At 38.6% G+C, this 6,673-nt stretch overlaps 1 pseudogene; it reads left to right on the top strand.

Annotated features, from left to right (window-relative positions):
• The first annotated feature begins 4,760 nt into the window (after window positions 1-4,760).
• Window positions 4,761-5,349, top strand: LOC132213580 (large ribosomal subunit protein uL11-like; annotated as a pseudogene).
• The last annotated feature ends 1,324 nt before the right edge of the window (window positions 5,350-6,673 follow it).

Raw genomic sequence — 6,673 nt, 5'->3', positions numbered from 1 at the left:
AAGTCATTAATTTGACTTGTTTCTGAAAAGTTTAACTGGCAGGTTAGCATATAAACAAATTGTTTATTACCTATCTTATATTCTAAATCCATTTTAGCAAAAATTGATCTGTATATCTCAGAGTAGGATAAAAGAATATTAGATCTAAAAGCAATATCTCTCGAAGTTAGAGATGTAGCAACAATTGGAAATTTCAAAGTGCCTGTTACCTCAACAGAATACGATGGTGACCAACCTTTCCTGGACCCAATTACAGTGCTCTGTTAACAGAGGTACAGATGGAACAATGCCCTCTATGACATGTAAAATATAAGTAAGTTGGGAGTCTTGATGCCTGGCATAAATATAGAGTACTCCCTTCATGTCCTGTTTAATTCAGTCATAAATCACGGAATATCAAAGAAGACAAGGCTCTAGATCAGTGGTTCTCAACCTTCCTAATGCTGCGGCCCTTTAATACAGTTCCTCATGTTGTGGTGACCCCCAACCATAAAATTATTTTCGTTGCTACTTCATAACTGTGATTTTGCTACTGTTATGAATCGTAATGTAAATATCTGATATGCAGGATGTATTTTCATTGTTCGCGACCCACAGGTTGAGAACCGCTGCTCTAGATAAAAATAGACAGCAGGATCCTCTTCTCTACCCTTTGTAATATGGCTTTAAAGGGAAAAAGGACCTGGTAGGAAAACAAAAAATATCATATTACTAAACTTATAAAACAGTCATGGAGTTTCTTCTTTCTAAGACAGGATTAGATTGATCAAGGTGTAGTTTGATGAGCAACGAGTAGATGAGTAGATGAGTGGATAAAAAAGCTGTGGTACATTTACACCATGGAATACTATGCAGCAGTAAAAAAGAAGGATCTATTACCCTTGGAGACAGCATGGATGGACCTGGTGATTATTATGCCAAGCTAAATAAGGCAGTCAGAGAAAGACAAATATCGTGTGATCTTACTCATATATGGAATCTAATGAACAAAATAAACTGATGAATAAAATAGAACCAGAAACATGGAAACATGGAACAGACTAACAAATCTCAGAGGGAAGGGAGGTGGGGTGGGGGCTGGGAGAGATTAACCGAAGAACTTATATGTTAACATGTGTTGCCCATGGACATAGACAATAGGGTGGTGAAGATCTGGGACGGGGCAGGAACCAGGTGGAGGGGGAAAATGAGAGGAAAAAAGAGGGGTCATCTATAATATTCCCAACAATAAAGATTAAAAAAAGAAAAACATAGTCTGGTTCCCACTACATGGTAGAAAAAAAGATACTTTAACTTTTCTCCCTCTGTATGGTTCCCCACAACCATAAGGGCAGTTGGTTAATGGGAGAATGATCCCAGTACATGGAGAAACCAAGCCTGTTATTTACAGATAAAGTTGGAAATCTGATATGCTGCTAATGACAGAAAGAGGACTCATCCATAACTTTAAACCCTGAAGTAAATGAACAAGCTGTATCTTTCTAAAAAGAGGTCTAGTAATATTTAGAGAAATCTAAAGCCACAATAATGTATTTAAGGAATATTTATTGAGCATCTACTATGAGCAAGCCACAATCCCAGATACTGGGAACACAAGAGTGAGCAAAACACAGTAATCTTGCCCTAGTGGTTTTAGCATTCTAATAAGAAGACCACTTAAAATAATTTTTAAATTAAAAAAATAAACTCCCCAAGCAACATAGGACTTAAAAAATGGAAATGCTACAAAGAAAACAAACAAGATTTAATGAAAAAGAATAAACAGTAAGGCCAGTGGGAGAGACCTAGATACAATTTAGATAAGATGATCAGAGAAGAAAACTTTATAGGTATGACATTTAAGCTGAAATACAAAGAACACATAGCCTTCTTTGCTCAGCTGTCTGAGTTATTTTTTTCCTAATGGGAAGCACTCAAGACAGCACTAGGGAAAAGTCTGTTTTGTTGGAGTTTGTAGAAGAAGGAGCCTAGTTTGCAAGAAAATACAGAAGCCTGATATCACAGGACTATGTAGGAAATAAAGAAATTAGGTCTTATTTTTGTTATGCTGATAAATCATTGAAAAGGTGTAACATAATCAAATTTATTTTTTAATATCTGTGTACTGTGTGTGTGTGTGTGGGTGTGTGTGGAATAGATATACTAAATTGGCTCTAAAGAATACCAGTAGGTAGCTATAATCACCAGCAAAGGGAAGACAACAGAATGTATAAAAATACAAAATATTAAGAAAGCTTAACAAGTTTATTAATATACTAGTGACCCAGTGCACAAAATTTGTGCACACTAAAAGGGAATTAATTAGAGGAAATATTTTAATATTGCTATTTGCCCTTTCTCTATAATAGAAGTGTCAGAGATGGAAGAAAATTAATAAAATGTATATGAAAATCTCCCTCTTGTCAGAGTCTGGGGCACGCCACGGGACCGAGTCAAGTCCCTGCCCAGCCGCATGCACCTTGAAATTGTGTGAGACCCAGACCCAGCCGGCCCCACCCCCATCAAGCCCTGTGGGCAGGGGTTCAATCTCAGGTCCGCCGGTGCAGCTTCAGGTCTTCTGGCCCCGGTGTTGGGGCAGGAGACGTGGCCCCAGGTCCCCTGGCCCCAATGCCAGGGCTGGGGGCATGGCCTCAGGTCTCCCAGCCCTGGCACCAGGGCAGGGGACGCAGCTTCAGGTCCCCTGTCAAGCCCCACTGGGTGGGGGGGCATGGCCTCAGGTCCCCCAGCCCTGGCACCAGGGCAGGGAATGAGGCCTCAGGATCCCTGGCCCTGGCACAAGGTTGCGAGGGTGCAAATGCACTAGGGTGTGGCAATCATTTGCATATTAGCTCTTTATTAGATAGGAATAACAACATAGAAAATATATTTCTAAATACTAACAAGGGGTATTTTTTTAAAAATATGATTTTTAAGGGAAGATCCTGAGTTTTAATTCTGGAAATGGCAGTCTATTATTGAACCAAACATCCTGCTGAAAGTATAATTAGAAACGTGGAGAAATGTATTCTAAAAGTCATATTTAGTGGCATAAGAAAGCTACCAAGGCATTGAAGAATTGTGGAGCCAAGACAGGGAAGAGTAGGTAATCACAGAGAGGTAAGCCCTGCATATGCACCAATGTTTATTCTCAAATTTCGTGTTGATTCAGAACACCAGTTTGGAGGCTAAGGACAGAGCATATGGAATCATTATCCTGTTGGACAAATTTTGGAGTTCAGGGTCCAATGAAAAGAGTAAGCCCTGGTAAATCATCCAGAGCTTCACCTTAGTGTAATAAGGGTAAAGTAGAAATATATCTGCCTCATAGTACAGAATCATCTCATTTCCTGATTGGATTATGATACTCTATGCCTAGCTGCCTCCAAGACAAATAAGAGTGACTCCATATTACAAGAATGTCATTCAGAGCTTCAAATTAGTTTCATAATTTTTCCTAAACAATGTTCAGCACACAATAGAAAATAATTAGGCCTATGAAATGTATGAGGTAATGTAAAACAAATAGAAAAAATAAACAGACTAAAGGGTGATCAAGGCAATGGTTGTATGAAGATTCAAATTTTAAAATAGTGAAGAATAATATGTTTTAGAAATTACATGTCAAACAATAATTTCTCATAGAAATGAAAGTATAAAAAGGAGTCAAATAGAAATCCTGGAGTGAATTATACAACTAATAAAAATAAAGAACTGAGCCCTAGCCGGTTTGGCTCAGTGGATGGAGCGTCGGCCTGCGGACTGAGGGGTCCCAGGTTCGATTCCCGTCAGGGGCATGTGCCTTGGTTGCAGGCACATCCCCAGTGGGGAGTGTGCAGGAGGCAGCTGATCTATGTTTCTCTCTCATCGATGTTTCTAACTCTCTATCCCTCTCCCTTCCTCTCTGTAAGGAACCAATAAAATATATTTAAAAAAAATAATAATAAAAAAATAAAGAACTGAATTAATTGGACATTGCTACAGAGACAAATGTTGAATTATTAGAAAAATATTTAAAATTGAAAAATACAATAAAATAGGAATATAAAAGCATGACACATATAAAATTTGATAAAACAAACAACTCCAGCATTTTAACTTGGAATCACAAGAGAGAAAATGAAGAATGTAAATATGTGGAGGGAAATTTGCTAAGAATTTTCCAAAATTGATGAATGGCACCAAGCCACACATCCAAGAGGCACTGTGCACCTCCATAAGGATAAACAGAAATAAACCCACATTGTAGTAAGCCGCACAGAATCAAGGACAAATACTTGTAGGAAGCAAGATAAAATGAGAGATAATCCGCAAAAAAAAAACACCAAAAACAAAACAAAACAAAAAACACAGCAAAAGTAACATTGATCCAAGCCAAAAGCCTAAAGCTGTGTATTTCTTAGTAAGCTTGGCGTTTCAAACAAGGGTATTTTGGTTGAAATAAAACATATACCAACATCTTTCTAAGCTACTAATTCAGGAGAGAGAAGAAAGGAGAAAAACTGCAAATGTAATGCTTTATATACGAATACCTTTAGGGCACTTAAAGAGAATAACTTCATCACTTGTTATCTTTGGATGACCCTTACTTTGGAGGCATTTCTGTTTTCATCAAGGCTGAAGAAGCAGCTTGGAAACGGGTGAGTTGCAGGTGCACACTGCTCTTGAACTTGTTCAGCAGCTCCTCCAGTAACTTTTTGTCTGCTCCGCTGGAAAGCTGGGGCAGCGCTTCCAGAGCCAGCTTTAGGCTTTTGGCTCGGAGGAGGCTCAGATGCAACTAACTTTCTTTGGTCGTCCCGGATCCAGGTTCATCCGACACCAGCTGCCTCCACCATTCCGCAGAAGTTCAAGTCAAACTCGTATACCTGAGGTGCACCGGTGGGGAAGTGGGTGCCACATCTGCTCTGGGCCCCAAGACTGACCCCTGAGCCTGTCTCCAAAACAGGTTGGTGATGACGTCACCAAAGCAACCAGTGATTGGAAGGGTCTGAGAATTACAGTGAAACTGACCATTCAGAACAGACACGCCCAGATTGAGGTAGTGCCTTCTGCCTCTTCGCTGATCTTCAAAGTCTTCAAAGAACCGCCAAGAGACAGAAAGAAGCAAAAAAACATTAACCACAGTAGAAATATCACTTTTGATGAGATTGTCAGCATTGCCCGAAGATGCGGCACCGATCTGTAGCTAGAGAACTCTCTGAAACCATTAAAGAGATCCTGGGGACTGCCCAGTCTGTGGACTACAAGGTTAATGGCCGCCACCCTCATGACGTCATAGATGATATCAACAGTGGTGCAGTGGAATGCCGGGCTAGTTAAGAACTACAGAGGAAAATATTTAAATTAAAGATTATTTGATAACCAAAAAAAAAAGGAAAGAAATACACAGAATATTGTCTCTCTGAAGCATGTTAACCATTGTAGCCAATAAAGAATGTCTTTAATGGGAAAAAAAATAACATTGATTTTTTTCAACAGAAACAATGGATAATGGAAAACAATCCAGTGATTTTTTTTTTTTAATATTGAGAAATAGTAACTGCCAAACTAGATTTCTGTATGCAGTAAAAATATTCCAGAATGAAAATATATCCTGGCCAGTGTGGCTCAGTGGTTGAGTGTCAACCTATGAACCAGGAGATTAGGGTTCCATTCCCAGTCAGGGCACATGCCTGGGTTGCGGCCTCAATCCCCAGTAGGGGTCGTGCAGGAGGCAGCCAATCTTTGGTTATCTCTCATCACTGATGTTTCTATATCTCTCTTCCTCTCCCTTCCTCTCTGAAATCAATAAAAATATATTTTTTATAAAGAGAATGAAAAGATAAATAAATACATTTTCTGATAAATAGAACTGAGTTAATAGCTTACCAATACACCCAAATTACACTGAGTATTAAAATATCATACCAAATGGAAGGTCAGAGATGCAGGATGGAAAAGTAATAAAAAGGATAAATATTGATTGTAGGGAACAACAATCATAATGATAATGATTTCTTGTGTGGATTATAGTTAATGGGAATTAAAGGAACATTCTTGATATGTAACTTGAGAGATGTAAATGGAGTCAAGTATTCTCAATTCTTTTAATTGTCCAAAAATAATTACATTTTAATCTATGTTAGACTTTAATGAAACAATGATGCATGGTAATCACTGAAAAAAGTTTTAAAAAGAGTGTATTTGTGGAATATAATGAACAACATAAACTGATGAACAAAAACAGATCCAGAGACAGGGAAGCATCGATCAGACAATCAAACCTCAGAGGGAAAGTAGGGGAGGGTGGGGGTAAAGGGAGAGATCAACCAAAGGACTTGTATGCAGGCATATAAGCCTAACCAATGGACACAGACACCAGGGGGGTGGGGAGGGAGGCAATGGGGGAATAAGGACACATATGTAATACCCTAATCAATTTAGGAAAATAAAAAAGAGTGTAACTATCTAGCTAATAGAAGAGAAAAAGGGGAAATACATTTTTCAAAATGAATTGTAAAGGAGACAAGAATGCAGAGAGAATTTTGTATGTCCATTAGTATAGTAAATATAAATGGAATACACGTTTCAATGAAAGCCATTTTTTTTCTAAAACATATCTTCAGATTTCAAATTGTTGCCTGAGGCTGGGGATAGAGGAATGGGACACAAGGTACATCATGAGGGTGATGGAATTTGTTCCATATCTTGTTGGTAG

Source organism: Myotis daubentonii, chromosome 1 (assembly GCF_963259705.1).
Source record: "Myotis daubentonii chromosome 1, mMyoDau2.1, whole genome shotgun sequence".
NCBI lineage: Eukaryota > Metazoa > Chordata > Mammalia > Chiroptera > Vespertilionidae > Myotis > Myotis daubentonii.
The sequence above is the reverse complement of the archived record's forward strand: the minus strand, read 5'-3'. Positions and strand labels throughout refer to the sequence as shown.